The 18,882-nt window shown below is 47.0% G+C and overlaps 1 pseudogene; it reads right to left on the reverse strand.

Moving 5' to 3' along the window:
- Positions 1-17,668, reverse strand: part of LOC116987750 — a 52,637-nt pseudogene extending 34,969 nt beyond the window's left edge.
- Positions 17,669-18,882: the final 1,214 nt, after the last annotated feature.

An 18,882-nucleotide genomic window follows, 5' to 3' on the forward strand; every position in this document is an offset into this window, starting at 1 on the left:
CTGGCACTATGCCACCTAGGGACACGAAGTAGCAACCTCATTGCATCATTGTATGCAACCTTAAGCCTCTGCATACTCTTGTTCTTATAATTAGACCACAATTGAGCAGTATATAACGGTGTGATGTAGGTTCTGAACAGGGAACACTTCACAGAATCAGAGCACATATAAAACTTCCTTATAAGCATGTTGGCTTGAAGATAAATTTTACAGCGCTGTCGGTAGAGGTCTTTGTCATCCTTCCAGTCATCAGATATGACATGACCTAAGTATTTAATTTCCTCACACACAGCAAGAGGACTGTCTGACAAATAAAAGGTCGGAAAAGTTGATTCCCTGTCCTCAGCATTTCTAATTACCATTATGCGGCTTTTCTTAGCGTTATACTTAATGTCATAATCAAGGCCATACTGAGAGCACACCTTCAGCATCTGCTGCAGCCCAGCACTACATGGACAGAGCAGGACCAGGTCATCTGCATACATCAGATGATTAACAATAGTGTTGCCCACAATGTAGATGTGCCTTTAACATAGTGACCTCACCACTACTAACCACTCCCTATATCACAAGTATAAATGTAACCTCCCCACCCCTTGATCTCTCTCTAGCTCGTGTGACGGACCACATACAGCTAGTGCAGTATTGTTTGTGTATTACTAATAAAAGTAGTAAAGACAACAGTGCGTTATTGAAGCTCTTTACATGGTGTCACAATCGTGGCTCTGCGCCTCCTGTTTTCCTGTTTTTATTTTTTGACCCAGTTACCTATCCCTTTTCTATCTCCCGTGCCATGGCTACCTCGTGCCGCAAACCAGTTCCTCTTGTCTTCGACTCGGACATTGCCCACCGTTGGGATGTCTTTAGACGCGACTTTCAGCACTACGTGACGATTGCCCATCCCGCAGCCACCGCCGAGATGCGGGCGTCACTCCTCCTCAACATAGCCGGCCCAGCTGCCCTGGAACGATCCGAGTCGTTTGTCTATGCTGCAGGTGAAGATGCACGAGACCCGGTATGTCTTATGGCTAAGTTCACCGCGATGTGCGACATCCCCACTAACTGTATTCTAGAGCGGTTCAAACTGTTCAATCGGCGTCAGATCATTGACGAGTCCGTTGACAACTACATCGCCGCGTTGCGACACATGGCCAGACGTTGTCGCCTGGACGCTCTCACACCAGACCAAGTGACCAGGGATATTCTTGTGTATGGCCTTTTAGATTACAAGCTTAGGGCTGAACTTCTGCGGAAGCCCGACCTGTCCTTAGACGAGGCTCTACACGCCGCCCGCATGGCTGAGGCTGTCGCCTCGGCATCGTCGCCTGCCGGTCATGACATTAACTTTGCCAGTGCTGCTGCCCGCCGGCGGTACACTGGCCCGCCACGGCAACAGGTCTCCCCTGCACCCGGCGTCAGCAGCCCACGGCGTTGCCCCAACTGCAACTTTTCCTCCCACCAGTTTAATGTGTGCCCAGCTTTGGGAAAGACATGTAATTTTTGCAGGAAGTTAAACCATTTCTCTGCAGCTTGCCGCTCCAAGGGCAAGCCAGTACCCGCTCCACGGAGAATGTTAAACAACATTGCACAGGCTGATAGCGAGTTTGGTTCCCAGCACCAGCCTGACGAACTCCCTTTGTCTGATACCAGTTCCTCCCAGGGGGAGGCCGGCATTTTTGCGCTCTTAGATGCACATGCCCTGATAGCAGACCCTTCGGTCAGAGTTACTGTTAATGGTTCGACCTTCTCCGCGAAACTAGACACGGGGGCAGTTACAAATGTAATGTCAATAAGCCTTTTCAAAAAGATTAGAACCGATGAGAAAGTGACTGTTGACAACTCCCGCCTACATGCCTATGGGGGAGGGGTTCTCGTTCCCGTGGGAAAGGCAACCCTGCACTGCAAGATCCTGCAGGCCTCTCGGCCCCTCACTTTCTACCTGCTAGACTCTGACAACGTTACCTTGCTGGGTGCCCAGGCGTGTCAAGACCTCGGCCTGGTCTCCTTCCACCGTGATATCCGCCAGGTGCAGACCCTCATGGACTCCCTGCGTGAATACCCCGACCGTTTCGACGACAAGCTGGGCAAGCTGCCCAGCTGCTACAAGATTGTCGTCGACCCCGATGTCGAACCTGTGATCCGCCCGCCGCACCGCGTCTCCTTCGCCATGAAGGACAAGGTGGAATCAACGCTGCGTGACATGGTCACCTGGGGCATCCTCAAAGAGGTGAGCGATCCCACCCGGTGGGTCTCCACCATGGTCGTTGCCGCGAAAAAGGACCAAAGTGAAATTCGCATTTGTATCAACCCCAAGGACCTGAACGTGGCGATCAAACGCCCGCACTACCCTATGCGAACTGTAGAGGACGTCGCTGCACAGGTCGGTCCGGCCACTGTCTTTTCGGTCCTCGACGCCAAGAGCTCGTTCTGGCAGATACCGCTGGACGAGCGATCCTCCTACCTGACCACCTTCAGCACGCCTTTTGGACGGTTCCGCTTCCTCCGCATGCCATTCGGGATCAACTCCGCCAGCGAGGTGTTCCAGCGGACCATGGAGCAGCTGTTTGCCGGTCTGCCGTGTGCCATAATCGTGGACGACATACTGGTCTACGGGAAGGACGTAGCCGAGCATGACCTCCACCTCCGCCAGGTCCTGGACCGGGCTCGTGATATAAACCTCAAGCTCAACCCCAAGAAGTGCCGTTTCCGCATCCCGGAGGTCACGTACGTGGGTCACGTTTTCACTGCCTCGGGTCTGAAGCCCGACCCGCAGAAAACGGCTGCCGTCTCCAGTATGTCATCGCCCACCGACGTGCCCAGCCTGCAGCGTTTCCTGGGCATGGTTAATTACCTGGGGAAGTTCATCCCCGACCTCAGCGAAATGAACGCGCCTTTGAGGGAACTGACCAAGAAGGACGCCGCCTGGGTTTGGTTCCCGCACCATCAGTCGGCTTTCGAAGCCCTGAAGTCCCAGTTGGTCCGCACACCCACTCTCAAATTTTTCGAGCTGAAGCGCCCCATCGTCCTCACTTGCGATGCCTCGAAGTTCGGCCTTGGTGCCGCCTGCCTGCAGCTCTACGACAAGCTGCAGCTACCTGTCTCCTACGCTTCCCGCACCATGACCTCTGCTGAGCAGCGTTATGCTCAGATCGAGAAGGAGCTCCTTGCCGTGGTGTTTGCCTGCTCGAAGTTCAAGGATTACATCCTAGGCAACAACTTCGTTATCGAGACTGACCACCAGCCGCTGGTCACCATCCTGAACAAGCCGATACACGCCGCCTCATCCCGCCTGCAGCGTATGATGCTGCAGCTCCAACGCTTTACCTTTCAAATTGTGTACCGCAAAGGCAAGGACATGCTTGTGGCCGATACGCTGTCCCGGGCACCCCTGCTATCCACTGCCCAACACCCATACGAGTCGTCCAACCTGATGGTGCTTAACCTTAACATTGTGCCTTCTCAGCAGATGCAATCCCTGGTCAAGCACACTGCCCTGGATCCTGCCCTGCAGCAGCTTGCCGACGTCATCCGGCAGGGCTGGCCAGACCGTCGTTCATCTTTACCTGCCGGTGCTGAACCGTACTTCCTGGTCCGCGACGAGCTTGTCCTGCACGACGGCGTGGTGGTGAAGGGACACAAGGTGGTTGTGCCCGCTGCGCTGCACGCTCACTATTTTGAGTCCGCCCACCGCGGTCATCCTGAGGCCGAAGCCACTCTGTCACACGCCCAGAGTCAATTCTACTGGCCCGGCATGGCCGAAGACATCCGGGACAGGGTCTCCGCCTGCGCTACCTGCAATAGCCTCGCTCCCCGTCCGCAACGCCAGCCACTTCTGCAACAGCCTGCCCCTGAACTTCCATGGATGGCCCTCGCCACCGACATTTTCGAGTGGCGTGGCAAGCACTTTCTGGTCCTCGTTGATTCTTATTCCAGCTGATTCGAAGTTGATCAGCTGCACTCCCTCTCCTCTTCGGCCGTCATTGGCAAGCTGCGCCGCCACTTCGCAACCTTCGGCTCCCCGGCGACCCTCCAATCTGACAACGGCAGCCAGTTCACCAGTGCCGAGTTCCGGGGTTTCGCTGCCAGCTGAAACTTCCGTCATTACACCAGCAGTCCAGAGTACCCGCAGAGTAACAGCCTGGCGGAGCACGCTGTCCGCAGTGCCAAGGACTTGCTGGAACATTGTAGACTGTCCGAATCCGATTTTTACTTAGCCCTTCTCAATATCCGTAACATCTCCCGCGACACTGCCCTGGGCTCGCCAGCCAAACGGCTGATGTCTCGCACTACGAGACCTCCGCTCCCTGTGACCCAGCGGTCCCTCGTGCCCTCTCCCCTCCAGCCTGCTGCTGTCCAGGAGCGCATTGCTCACAAGCACGAAGTGCAGAAGCGCTCCCACGACCAGTCCTGCCGCCCCCTTCCGCGTCTGTTCCCCGGCCAAGTCGTCCGGATGCAGTCCCCCTCAGGTCCCTCAAAGCTTGCCACCGTTGTCGGTGATGCGGGATCGCCACGCTCCTACCTGGTCAACCACGACGGCACCATTTACCGGCGGACCCGCCAACATCTTCGGCCTGTCAACGAGCCTCCTCCGCCGCCTGCCGTCCCTTTCTCCCCTCCCCTGAACGAAACACTGCCTGCCGCCCCGCGCTTGCCGCGGTCCCTGCCTTCCCAGCTCTTTCAGCCTCACTCGCCGCCTGCTTCCCCTGGCTCGCCTGCCCGTCCACCCGAATCCACCCCTATGTCCCCGCCTCTGCCTCCGCCGGCTCTTTCTCCTCCGGGTTCCCCGGCTCCTTCCACCGCTCCGGCTACTGCTCTTCCTGCAGAGGGAGGAGATGGCGAGCTGCGGACCCGGTCCGGCCGACTGGTTAAGCCGCCTGTCCGTTATGGTGAATTTGCTTAGCTGTATGCTCCTCTGCTTGTTTAACGGTTTGCCTACCTGCTCGTAGCGCAGGAGACGTGGTCGCTATGTCACTACTGTATTGCTTGTTTCCAAGGGAAAGGATGTAGATGTGCCTTTAACATAGTGACCTCACCACTACTAACCACTCCCTATATCACAAGTATAAATGTAACCTCCCCACCCCTTGATCTCTCTCTAGCTCGTGTGACGGACCACGTACAGCTAGTGCAGTATTGTTTGTGTATTACTAATAAAAGTAGTAAAGACAACAGTGCGTTATTGAAGCTCTTTACACACAAGACAGCCAGTTTTTAGCCTATTTAACTGATTTGACAATTCGTCCATATAAACATTAAATAAAATAGGAGACAAAATTCCTCCTTGCCGCACTCCGTTACTAACACAGAATGGAGCAGATACAACATTGTCCCATTTAACGTAACATGTTTGATGGGCATACCAGAACACTAAGATTCTCACTAAGAATTTAGGGGCACCTCTATTTAGCAATTTTACAAACAAGTGTTCATGGTTAATTCTATCAAATGCCTTGGACGCATCAATAAAACATAGGAATACAGATGAATTCAGGCTTGTGTACCTGAACACAATCTCTTTAAGAGCATAGATACACAGGTCAGTTCCATGTTTTCTTTTGAACCCAAACTGATTGTCAGTAGTAAGGACATACATTTCTAGCTTTGTCAGCAGTATTCTCTCCAGTACTTTAGATAAGATACTGGCTAGTGCAATAGGTCGGTAATTATCAATATTGTTGCGCCTACCAGCCTTATCTTTAATCACAGGCACTAGCATTACAGACATAATATCATTTGGCAAGACACCATGAACCAGACAGCCATTAAAGCACATTATACCGCTTTCCTACTCCCCAGTCCTCACTTTATCTCCCCACACCTCACTCTGTCTCCCGTCACCTCACTTCACCTCCCCACACCTTGCCTCCACAAAACTCACTCAAACTCACCACACCTCACAACTCACTCCGTCCTCACACCTCCCCACACCTCAGCCCACTTTTCCACAACTCACTACATTTTCACTCGCGTTCTTCACTCACTACTGAGCCATGGTACTGCCCTTGATCTGGGAGTAGTGCTTGGTTCTGGATCACTTCCCCCACCCAAATCCCTGATCTTGGTGCTGACTCTCTCGACAGAACGATGGGCACCAGGACCAGCAGCCAGTACCTTCATACACCTTGCCCGTGATGGAAATGTTGATGAGCTCAGGAGCCGCCCGAAGGAGTGCCATCACTGCGTTGTTGTTATCGTGCATGGCTGCGGCGTGCAAAGCTGTCTCCCCCATTATACCTGCAGTGAGGGAACAAGGAAAGCCCCATGAGATTCATCAACTTGTTGGGCAAAGGATAGATATTGGAGAAGAGGTGTTATAGATTTATGGAAAAAGCAAGAGTTTCACTGCAAGGCTGATGTATGAAGCGGGCTCTGGGGAAGCCAACACAATGCCACTTCCAAAGGAAGATCACTGTGGCTCCATGGATGACCATGCTATTTCCCACTGGGATCAGTGGGTGAGAGCAGCCACCTCATGGTCACCTCTAACATTCCAGAAGATACTCCATCGAGGATGGTTACCAACGTTTAAAGATATTTTCTCGTTTTAATCCATTGTTTTTGCTTTCCCTCATATAGAAAGATAGATAATTTTTTATATCATAAAGACAGAACAGTGATGGGTTGGAAATACTAACTAGGTCAGTCAGCATCTCTGTGCGGTGGAACAGTTTAGATTCCACTTTCTCATCCACTCCCTACACACACTGGCCAATTTTACAGAGGCCAATTAACCTACAAACTCACATGACTTCATGGGAGGAAATCGTAGGACTCGGAGGAAACCCACGTAGTCACAGGGAGAACATGCAAACTCCACACAGTCAGCACCCGAGGTCAGGATCAAACTTGGGATTCTGGCGCTGTGAGGCAGCAGCTCTACCAGCTGCGTATTTGTGCTGCCCAAAGTACAACATAACGTAACATAACATCCCAACTTCCAATACTCTAATATGAAATTTGCAAATTCATTGTTGAGCATAGATAACTATGACACATCCAGCTGGAAAATGAGCCGTTATTCTTCAAACTCACAATGAGTATGTTGGAACTGTAAGAGAAACTGGTCATAATTTGAGTGGAATGGGGAGATAAGGGAGCAGGTCAGTGTCATATTGTTTTGTGAACAGATCTCTTAAAGCTGTCACCTGTTTGCATTGGATTTCCCCGAATGGAGCTGCTGGAGACTGACAGCACCATGGGGTTACATATAAACGGGACTGAGGTGGAGCACGTCTCCAACTATAAATTCCTCGGGGTACACATCTCGGAGGATCTGTCCTGGTCCCTCAATACCACCAAACTGATCAAAAAGGCGCAGCAGCGCCATTAGTTCCTGAGGAGGCTCAAGAAAGCTCACCTGTCCCCCCAGATCCTGACCAACTTTTACCGCTGTACCATCGAAAGCATCCTGACCACCTGCTTCACGGTATGGTACAGCAGTTGCACCGCAGCAGATAGGAAGGCACTACAATGGGTGGTGAAAACCGCTCAGCACATCATCGGTGCCCTGCTCCCTGCCATGGATGCCCTCCACCGAAAACGGTGTCTGAGATGGGCCAGGAAGATCATCAAGGACCCATCTCACCCTAGCCATGGACTGTTTGCCCTCCTCCCATCAGGGGGGCGGTACAGGAGCCTCAGGTCTCGAACTAGCAGGATGAGGAACAGCTTTTTCAACAACACACTTACATTGCTGAACTCGGAGTCCCGTCGCTAGATATCTTTGGTCTCTCCATTCACCTTGTTTACCAGTACTCTTCTTACTCTAATGTATGCTTGTTCTGTATTTTTCTGGGTTTTTTTTAAATTCCTATCTTGCACTATGACTATGACCAGACGCTAAACTGCATTTCGTTGTACCTATACTTGTATCTGTGCAATGACAATAAAGTTGAATTGAATTGAATTGAATTGAAGTGTTTAAGTAACTCAGCAGGTCAGGCAGCATCTCTCGAGCACATGAATCAGTGATGATTCAAGTCGGGACTATTCTTCCGACTGATTGTAGTAGGAGGGAAAAAACAGGTGGAGTGGTCGGGGCAAGGCAAAGCCAGACAAGTGATAGGTGGATACAGATTACAGAGTTTGTCAGGAAGTGGAGTTGTTCAGACCACTATGGACTTACTGAGTGGCAAAACAGGCTTGAGGAGGTTTACAGCTTACACCTGCTACTGTTCCTAAGAAGCTCTACAATTTATCAATTCCTGGGATGTCAGGAATGTCTTATGAAGAAAGACTGGATAGACTTGGTTTATACTCTCTAGAATTTAGGAGATTGAGAGGGGATCTTATAGAAACTTACAAAATTCTTAAGGGGTTGGACAGGCTAGATGCAGGAAGATTGCTCCCGATGTTGGGGAAGTCCAGGACAAGGGGTCACAGCTTAAGGATAAGGGGGAAATCCTTTAAAACCGAGATGAGAAGAACTTTTTTCACACAGAGAGTGGTGAATCTCTGGAACTCCCTGCCACAGAGGGTAGTCGAGGCCAGTTCATTGGCTATATTTAAGAGGGAGTTAGATGTGGCCCTTGTGGCTAAGGGGATCAGAGGGTATGGAGAGAAGGCAGGTACGGGATACTGAGTTGGATGATCAGCCATGATCATATTGAATGGCGGTGCAGGCTCGAAGGGCCGAATGGCCTACTCCTGCACCTAATTTCTATGTTTCTATGTTTCTATGTTTCTATCAACGCCAGACTTTACTGAGTATGTTTGATGAGCCATTCTAGAGGAAGTTTTATTTTGTTTCTGAGCTGTGATTTTTGTGTTTGTGGGGCTTGATGGGATCTTGTGGAGTTTTACAGTGTTTAACATGCTTGGCCCATATTATGAGTGTTTGATAGGACTATCAGTTGGAGTGTCACAGCATCCCACCACTGTTACAGGCTTAGCTCAATTTAGAGATACAGCGCAGAAACAGGCCCTTCGGCCCACTGAGTTCATGCTGACCAATGATCACCCCGTACACTAGCACTATCCTAAACACTAGGGACAATTTACAATCTATACCGAAGCTAATTAGCCTACAAACATGTAGGTCTTTGGAGTGTGTGAGGAAACTGGAGCACTCGGAGAAAATCCATGCGGGTCACGGGGAGAACGTACAAATTCCATACAGACAGCACTCATGGTCATGATCAAACCCGGGTCTCTGCTGCTTGCTGTAAGGCAGCAACTCTACTGCTGCGCCACTATGGGAGAATTTGAAAGGTTTGTGTAAAAACCATTTACTCCCTATCTAGCCCATAATTTATCTGCTAGAGTGGTACCATGAGGAAGCCATGTAGGCCAACACACATACGTAATTAGATGTTCCAGCCCTCAGCCCACAGCCTTCTACAACATGGGATTTCAAGTGTTCTATAATAACTGTCAGAATAGTGAATAAAAGTTTTATTTATTTCTAAATTGTGCTGCAACCGTCCTGCTTGTGATTGGTAAGAGAGCCTTGCATTTAACCTGTGCTGGATCTGCTGTGAGTCAGGGGATGTCTTAACAGCATTATAGGCCCCCGGGCAAAGCAGTGCACTGGGGGGCCTCTACACTTCCAGTTTCTTTATGCCAATTCAAATATGCCGTCGTGTACTTGCGATGTTCTTCTCTGTATTCATATTCTACAATAACATTCTACAATACATAGATTAGGATGGGGGCCCTCGTGGGGCCCAGGCAACGGCCCAGCATGCCCATGCGTTAAGACAGCCCTGCTGTGAGTAGGAACATAACGGTTTAATAAACAGGAGAAAACTAGAAATAATCGAATCATAGAATGACCAAAGATATGCAACACTTGAGCACATCTCTCAAAAAACAAAAGCTGTTCAGTCTTGCATTTCCCTCGCCAGATATTTCCTGGAATGCAAAAGTCTTTCCAAGTATCTCTGCTGTTGCTGCACTGTTGCTGATGGCGAGCGCACACTGCTAGGCAATGCCACCTGGTGACAAACACGGAGCAACTGACAACTGGAGTCAGAACAGCAACAGTGGATATTATAGTAATTATTATCTTCTGTATTAAATGTATCTTATATAATCTGTATTTAAAAGTAGTTTGTTAGTGTGGCCATTCTCAGGTTACAGGCCATTTGGTCACAGACCACATGCCTTTTCATTAGGACACATTCCTTAGCTCTTCTGTAACACAAAGGGCTCAGCATTTACGACTGACAACTGTTTATATTAGTCTGAGATAGCAAGGCGTCTCAGGATCTGTGAGCTACGTTTAATTATACTCATGTTGGGACAAGAGGAAAGATAGATGAGAAGGAAAAAGTTTGGTTGGGTGAGGAGTATGTGACCTTTGTATGTTGGATTTCTTATGTTTATAAAAAACTAAGGGGACTAAGGCTTTGAGAAAGAGTAGTGGAGCTGGAAATGTAACAATCCTTTGAATAATGTTGTCAGTGTGATGGCAAAGTCATAAAGAGGCCCAAGGATGGAGCTGGAATGCCATCCCCTTGAGATAACAAGAAAGGGGGAGGGAGTGTAAGATAGCCAAGAGACAATTATCGTTTGTCAAGTTAGACATTTTTATGACTTGCTGTTCTGGGAAGAGGGGAGATGTGAGTTTGTAAAGACAGAGTACATTTCTATTTTAAAGTGTGTAATGCAAGATTATGTTAGTTTTAAATGATTTATAAAGAAGATCATCTGGGATCATCAGTTGCAATTAGAAACGGGTATAGTGCCCGAGGGTTGGCGTACTGCGCATGTTGTTCTATTGTTTAAAAAGGGTTCTAAGAGTAAACCTGGCAATTATAGACCTGTTAGTTTGACTTCAGTGGTGGGCAAATTAATGGAAAAGATACTTAGAGATAATATATATAAGCATCTGGATAAACAGGGTCTGATTAGGAACAGTCGACATGGATTTGTGCCTGGAAGGTCATGTTTGACTAATCTTCTGGAATTTTTTGAAGCGGTTACTAGGGAAATTTATGAGGGTAAAGCAGTGGATGTCGTCTATATGGACTTTAGTAAGGCCTTTGACAAGGTTCCTCATGGAAGGTTGGTTAAGAAGGTTCAATTGTTGGGTATAAATGCAGGAGTAGCAAGATGGATTCAACAGATTCAAACAAGAGGACATGACTTCAGAATTAAGGGACAGAAGTTTAGGGGTAACATGAGGGGGAACTTCTTTACTCAGAGAGTGGTAGCGGTGTGGAATGAGCTTCCAGTGGAAGTGGTGGCGGCAGGTTCGTTGGTATCATTTAAGAATAAATTGGATAGGCATATGGATGAGAAGGGAATGGAGGGTTATGGTATGAGTGCAGGCAGGTAGGACTAAGGGAAAAAAATTGTTCGGCACGGACTTGTAGGGCCGAGATGGCCTGTTTCCGTGCTGTAATTGTTATATGGTTATATGGTTAACAGTGGCTGAATGGGAGACGCCAGAGAGTAATGGTGGATGGCTGTTTGTCAAGTTGGAGGCAGGTGACTAGTGGGGTGCCTCAGGGATCTGTGTTGGGTCCACTGTTGTTTGTCATGTACATCAATGATCTGGATGTAGGTGTGGTAAATTGGATTAGTAAGTATGCAGATGATACTAAGATAGGTGGTGTTGTGGATAATGAAGTAGTTTTCCAAAGTCTACAGAGAGATTTAGGCCATTTGGAAGAATGGGCTGAAAGATGGCAGATGGATTTTAATGCTGATAAGTGTGAGGTGCTACATCTTGGCAGGACAAATCAAAATAGGACGTACATGGTAAATGGTAGCGAATTGAGGAATGCAGTTGAACAGAGGGATCTTGGAATAACTGTGCATAGTTCCCTGAAGGTGGACTCTCATATAGATAGGGTGGTAAAGAAAGCTTTTGGTGTGCTAGCCTTTATAAATCAGAGCATTGAGTATAGAAGTTGGGATGTAATGTTAAAATTGTACAAGGCATTGGTGAGACCAATTCTGGAGTATGGTGTACAATTTTGGTCGCCCAGTTATAGGAAGGATGTCAACAAAATAGAGAGAGTACAGGGGAGATTTAATAGAATGTTGCCTGGGTTTCAGTAACTAAGTTACAGAGAAAGGTTGAATAAGTTAGGTCTTTATTCTCTGGAGCGCAGAAGGGGGGACTTGATAGAGGTCTTTAAAATGATGAGAGGGATAGACAGAGTTGACGTGGACAAGCTTTTCCCATTGAGAGTAGGGAGGATTCAAACAAGCGGACATGACTTCAGAATTAAGTGGAAGTGGTGGAGGCAGGTTCGACTTTATCATTTAAAAATAAATTGGATAGGTATATGGATGAGAAAGGAATGGAGGGTTATGGTCTGAGTGCAGGCAGATGGGACTAGGGGAAAATAGTTGTTCGGCACGGACTTGTAGGGCCAAGATGGCCTGTTTCCGTGCAGTAATTGTTATATGGTTATATATATATTGTATTTTAATTAGGGAAATATATATTGTATTTTCATTTTACATTAGATCTTTGTGTTTGGATCTGTAGTTTAAGTAGTTACATTATTTCCCAAGATGTATAGGTTTAATGGGAACAATGTCTTGTATATATAAATTATGTGATCACTGTATCTTTGGTATTTTGAGAAGTGGGTTCTGGGAAGTGTCTATTTTTCGTGAATTTCACTTTGTTGGAATGAAATCTGAACAAAGGAGTTAAACACACATGGCAAGGGAAGGAGCCACAAGGAGTCATGTGACACCTACATCAGTTGCAAATGTGGAAATGTACTGGGAAGGATGGGGATAAGTGAGAGCAAATGATTGGCTGGTAATAAGGGAATGTTAGCAAATGATTGGATATGGAAATGTAACAGGGGTGGGGCATGCTGATTTCAAAATGGTAAGAAGCGATGATCCTTTGTTTGGGGGAGAGAGCGGGAGAGAGCTCCACGTGATTTGATGCGTGGGGAACTAGCTCTTATTTGCAAATAAAAGTTTGAACTTCTTGAAGAATTCTCCACGTGATCTGAATTAATTTGAGCATTGAAAACCACAACAATATCGGTGAAAAAGGAGGCAGGAATAAAAAATAAAACACACCGCTGTCTTTCAGAATTGAGTCAATGCCATGTTCCACCGTCTTCTAAAATAAGGGCCCCAATTGTAAACAATGCACTGACAATGAACGTTTGCAAACACAATAACAAAGAATCAATGCACATATAAAAACAGAAAATGCTGTAAATACTCAACAGTCAACATTCTGCGGGTAAAGAAGCCGGGTCAACAACGCATTCGGTTTCATTTTAGGTTTTCAATATAATGCAGTTTTCATTTGTGATTTTCACACCTCTCTCACCACTCACATCTCTCTTCCTTCCCTCGTCCTGACAAAGGGTCTTCGACCTGATCCCGCTGAGTTACTCCAGCATTTTGTGCCTATCTTCGGTGTAAACCAGCACCTGGATCTCCTTCCTACACATATCGACCTGAATTTTATTATCTTCGTTTCTCCTCTCTCCTTCCTTCCTCAATCTACCGGCTTGCCTGTGGACCGTCAGTTTGTTGGCTCGGGTTCGGTGGCCCAAGTTCCAGGTGCTAAAACTTACCCCAGTCAATACCAGACTTGAGGGAAGAAATATTTGGTGGGAGGATAGCTCTCAAATGCGTTGGAGATTCAAGGAACCATAGATACTGGATTCTTGAGCAAAAGGCAAAGTGCTGGAGGAACTCAGCGGGTCAGGCAGCCTCTGTGGTGGAAATAGATCTAGACGATGCTTCGGGTCTGTCTATTTCTTTCCCTGGGTGCTGCCTGGCCTGCTGGGTTCCTTCAGCACTCTATTTTATGCTCAGTCTAACACCTTCTCCGATAGGCTGTGGGCTGAGCATCAAAAATGTGTCTAGAAATAGGATTTTGTGACCCAAGTCACCAAACTACATTAAACTTTCCACAGATTTGGATGAAATATAATTAAGAAGGAAGTCATAACTCGTAATTGCCGAAAGTTGCACATTAATTAATTAAACTAATTAGAAAATGAGATCGGGAAAATAAGCGCCATCTTGTGGCCAATGCCCGTATTACACCATGGGCAGCCTATTCCCGTGTTGCAGTCCATTTAAACTAAATATTATTATACCAATATATATATATATATATATATATATATAACCTGTAAATATGAATGTAATCATATATAATTAAGTATAATTATATTATATAAAAATAATATGATGAATATATTTTTGAGTGTGTTTTTTTAATGACACTGTCGCAGAGGTCCTGCTCCTGAACCAGCCTAATTAATGGGTTAGGGCAGTACTTGTGGGTTCCTTCCTTTACTGAACCCCACTGACTGCCAGTGTGCAGAGTGGGGGTGACGGCCATAGTGGGACCGGGGCAGTGCCAGGCAGGCATGTTCCAGTCTCTTTAATAGGAACTTAAATGAGACTGCAGCAGATGTCCCAGGTTTTAAGGGCTCATGGACCTGCCTAATTAAAGGGTCAGGACAAATCCTCTAGGTTTTCCCATTTACTGAACCCCGCTGACTGCCAAAGTGGGGAGAGTGGGGGTAACGGCTATAGTGGGACGGGCAGTGCCAGGCAGGCAAGTTCCAGTCGCTTTAATAGGAAATTAAATGAGACTGCAGCAGATGTCCCAGGTTTTAAGGGCTCATGAACCTGCCTAATTAAAGGGTCAGGACAAATCCTCTAGGTTTCCCCATTTACTGAACCCCGCTGACTGCCAAAGTGGGGAGAGTGGGGGTAACGGCTATAGTGGGACGGGCAGTGCCAGGCAGGCAAGTTCCAGTCGCTTTAATAGGAAATTAAATGAGACTGCAGCAGATGTCCCAGGTTTTAAGGGCTCATGAACCTGCCTAATTAAAGGGTCAGGACAAATCCTCTAGGTTTTCCCATTTACTGAACCCTGCTGACTGCCAAAGTGGGGAAAGTGCCAGACCTGTAAGAGACCTGTCTTATTTCTGATGTAAATGTCACATCCTGGCCAAGAATCGAATGCTCTGATGTTTACTCGATGAATATTCATTTTAAGCTACAATGAGCTTATATTTATGTTATAGCCCCCCCCCCCCCCCCCCCCCCCCCGCCCCGATGGTGCCTTTGCAAATGAGGGCTATTACCTTTAACCTAAAAGAACCCTAAAAGTGTTGCATTGTTTATCTCTAGTTTGTGTGTGTGTCTGTGTGTGCCTTTCAAACATGTATCTGTGGCTGTGTGTATGTACGCGTGTGGATGGATGTATGTGTGCATGTATGTTTGGATGTGTACATGTATGTCTGTGTGTGAATGGATGTGTGGATGTGTGTGTGTGCGGATTTATGTGTGCGGAAGTGTGCGTATGTATGTATGTGTGGATCGGTGGGTGGATTGTCGCAGTCATTCACCGGCACATCATTATCATAAGTAATTCACTCATTGTTTAAATAATTTGACCAAATAAACAGTGAAACGATCCACATTAAAATAAAACTTTATATAATCATTTTTTTCCACAATTTATTTATTTTGTGTACTTTGAACATTTACAAATGATGCAATGCGCTGGTAGGACATGCCTACGGTCAGTGTGCTCGACAGTTGCTGTTTGTTGACTATGACTTGTCATGGATCGAAGCAGTCTCTTTGGGGCCGGCTCATCTGCTTCACCATCAGGAACTGCCTCTTGAGGTGATTCACCTGCTTCAGGCTTTTCAGCGTCTTGAACTCAATTGAAAGAGGAAAAAGAAAACAGAAAAGGAATGAAAAGTAAAATAAATCAACATCCTCAAATATATCTTTTCATTTTTCAAAGTAACATCATATGATCATAAGTAAAAAGATTTGTTGTTTGAGTCCTATCATTACCTTTCTTCCTTCTAGACTTTGCTATCGCTCGATTTATTGTTGTTATGTTGCAGAAGCACTCTGCATGATAACCCGGGACACACTGCTGCCTCCTAATAATAGAAGATAATATGTGTCAGGGTGTATTTTACATCTTTTCATGTTTTATATTATGTAAGACAATATCGACATATCAATGAGGAAATTAAACATGTATGCATGTCCAGGTAGATGGGATGGCAAGTCTGCAAATTATCAAATTAGTATTCATTAAAGCACAGTGAATGTCCACACAAAACACTTTTGTGTGGACAAGCTCTGAAGAGTGGTGGGGCAGAAGCTGCAGAAAAAAAAAATCTCATATTACTTAGGTCTGCATGGACTTCGATTCATAAAATGTCAATCTCTTCTTAATGTCAATGAGACTGACACTGTAATTTACAGCCATAGGTAAGACTTCAAGTTCAAGTGCAGGAGCAGAGGGTGCAGAATAGCTAGAGAAAGAAACATCTCATAGTACTTGGGTCTGCATGGACTTCAATTCATAAAGTGTCAACCTCTATTTAATGTCAATGAGACTTACACTGTAATTTACTACAATTGATAAGTTATTTCAAGTTTCAGTAGAGGCTACAGAAAAAAAAATCTCATAGTCATTAAGTCTGCATGGACTTCAATTCTTAACATTTAAACCTCTTCTTAATGTTAATGAGAATAACACTGTTACCATAGAAAAAACTAGTTCAAGTTCACATATCACCAATTCATTTCTACAGAAAAATCAACCATTTCTGACAATTTCTCACTGCAATGGAAGCCTATAAATAGCGATCGATATCCCTCCATTTTTCTCCCGTTGTCGGGATCTGAAAACGACCGCTACAGACGGCACTATGTACAGCCTCCCCCCCCCCCACCCCCGCCCGCCCGCCCGCGATGATCCGCGGCTCCGCGTTCGCGAATCGGCTGCTTCTTAATTGAGACCGCGGCTTCACTTTACCGCGAGTACCTAGGCCCCATGGTCGGAGCACTTTTTCCCGCTAAGTTATCGCAGGCAGCTCCGAGATTAGCTGTTAAAGACTTATTACTCTACAACATGCTGGCATTAGTGACAATGTTTAATTGACTGTGTTATGGAAACATATAGTTTAGGCCCTCAATTTCATGAATGAATGAATGAATGAATGAACTAATTAATTGATTAATTCATTAATTAATGAATGGAGTAAGTGAATGAATGAATTTATTCACATTATAAAGTGCAATTAAACTCCATACAGGTAGATTTTCATAAATTCAGACTTAGATCTTACCTTTCAGTAGAGTTGATTCCTGGCTGCCTTCTTTGTGTTGGAGCACCATTGTAGCGACTTTGCTTTCAAGGCTTTCTTCTACTTCAATCCACATAGCAGCACATTCTTCAGCCTTTTTAATGCTTTTCTCACTAAATACAATTACCTTGCTGCAACTTTCCACGACATGTATTCCACAGAACAACACATCGGAATCTCCAGTAAAGCAGGCATCTGCAGAGGCAGCCTCAGCCATTTTGTGTGCTAGCCTGAAGCAAAGCGCGTGATTGGCCAACTGGCAGACAAATCAATGTCAAACCGGCTCAGTGGACAGTGGGGAAGTTTTGGAGCCACCTGACTTTCAAACTCCTCGACCGGGGCTCTTAGAGCTACGAGCCGGAGTTGCCCCACGTCCCCCCCTCTCCCCCAGACCACCCTATTTCCCCTCCCTGATGACGCAGTTGCCGGCTACAGGCTGGAACGACCCCTCCCAGCGCTCACCTCCTCTGCTGAACGACGTGCATCTCGTAGACTCGCGGACCCGGACCCAGCCCCAGCCCCGGCTCCGGCCATAGGGACCGGAGCCAACTCCCCACCGCCGGTCTCCAGCCTTCCCAGAGCAGCACCGGCATCGTCCTCCTGTCCTCTCCTCCTAGTCCAGTCCCAACTCAAGGGACACGGTGGCAGGAGCGGGCTTCTTGTCGCACACCAAGACACCGCGTGTAATGTTTGGAGAATATCTCTGACCCTTTATAACGGATCACGATTCTTCTGATATTGGTTGAAACTGTTGGCACCTTGGTCCTGATGGATTGTTTGGAACAGGGGGCGGACTGTGACGCCTTTGAGGAGGAGCCATCAAACTAGTGAAGTTTTGTTTTTAACACTTTGAGCCCTGTACCCCCTGTTAAAATCTGTGCCACTGCCCCCCCCCCCCCCACCCCCTCACCCCCCTCAATCGCTGGGACCCTCGACTATTCTGTGTGATCCATGAGACTTTAATCCCCATTCTCTTGGCCAGAGATTCCCGGGTAGAATTATCTTCCTTCCTTTGATAAGAATCTTGGAATATGCACCAAGAAAGACAGGGTAGTAGTTTGAAATAATGCCTCAGCGTATTGATGCAATTACAAACAGGCCTCATCAACGCCTCCACTTCATCAGAGGTTTGAGGAGATGTGTCATGTCACCAAATACTCTCTGGAACTTTTACAGGTGTGCTGTGGCGAGCTCGCTGACTGGTTGTAACAGGGCCTAGTTTAATAACTCAGACGCCCACAAATGATGGAGGCTGCAGAATGTGGGGGGGGGGGGGGGGGGGGGGCATCTCCTGGTCCACCATGGGTCTTGACCTCCCCACCATCGATGTAGGATAATCAAAGACCCATACCGTCCTGCACCATCCAGGCCCAGTAGAGGGAGAATGAAGGGTGAGAGAGTGAGGAGGAGCGTGAAAGACAAACTTGTCCTTGAGATGTTCCAGGACCAGATGGCGAGCCTCAGAATAAAAAGGATGTACTTTTCGAAAAGTGATGAGGATTTTTTTAGTCAGAGGGTGGTGAATTTGTGGAATTCATTGCCACAGATGGATGTGGAGGCCGTTTTGGGATATTTTTTAGGTGGAGATTGACAGATTATTGATTAGTAAGGGTTATGGGGAGTAGGCAGGAGAATGGGGTTGATGGAATGATAGCCATGATTGAATGGCAGAGTAGATTTGATGGGCTGAATGGCCTAATTCTACTCCTATGACTTATGAACTTAGTTCCAAACCCATCCAGGCTGTGTCGAGGGAGAATGAAGTGGAGTGAGAGAGTGAAGGGGAGAGTGAAAGACCAACGTGTCT

The sequence above is a fragment of the Amblyraja radiata genome, chromosome 26, assembly GCF_010909765.2.
Source record: "Amblyraja radiata isolate CabotCenter1 chromosome 26, sAmbRad1.1.pri, whole genome shotgun sequence".
NCBI classification, from domain to species: Eukaryota; Metazoa; Chordata; class Chondrichthyes; order Rajiformes; family Rajidae; genus Amblyraja; species Amblyraja radiata.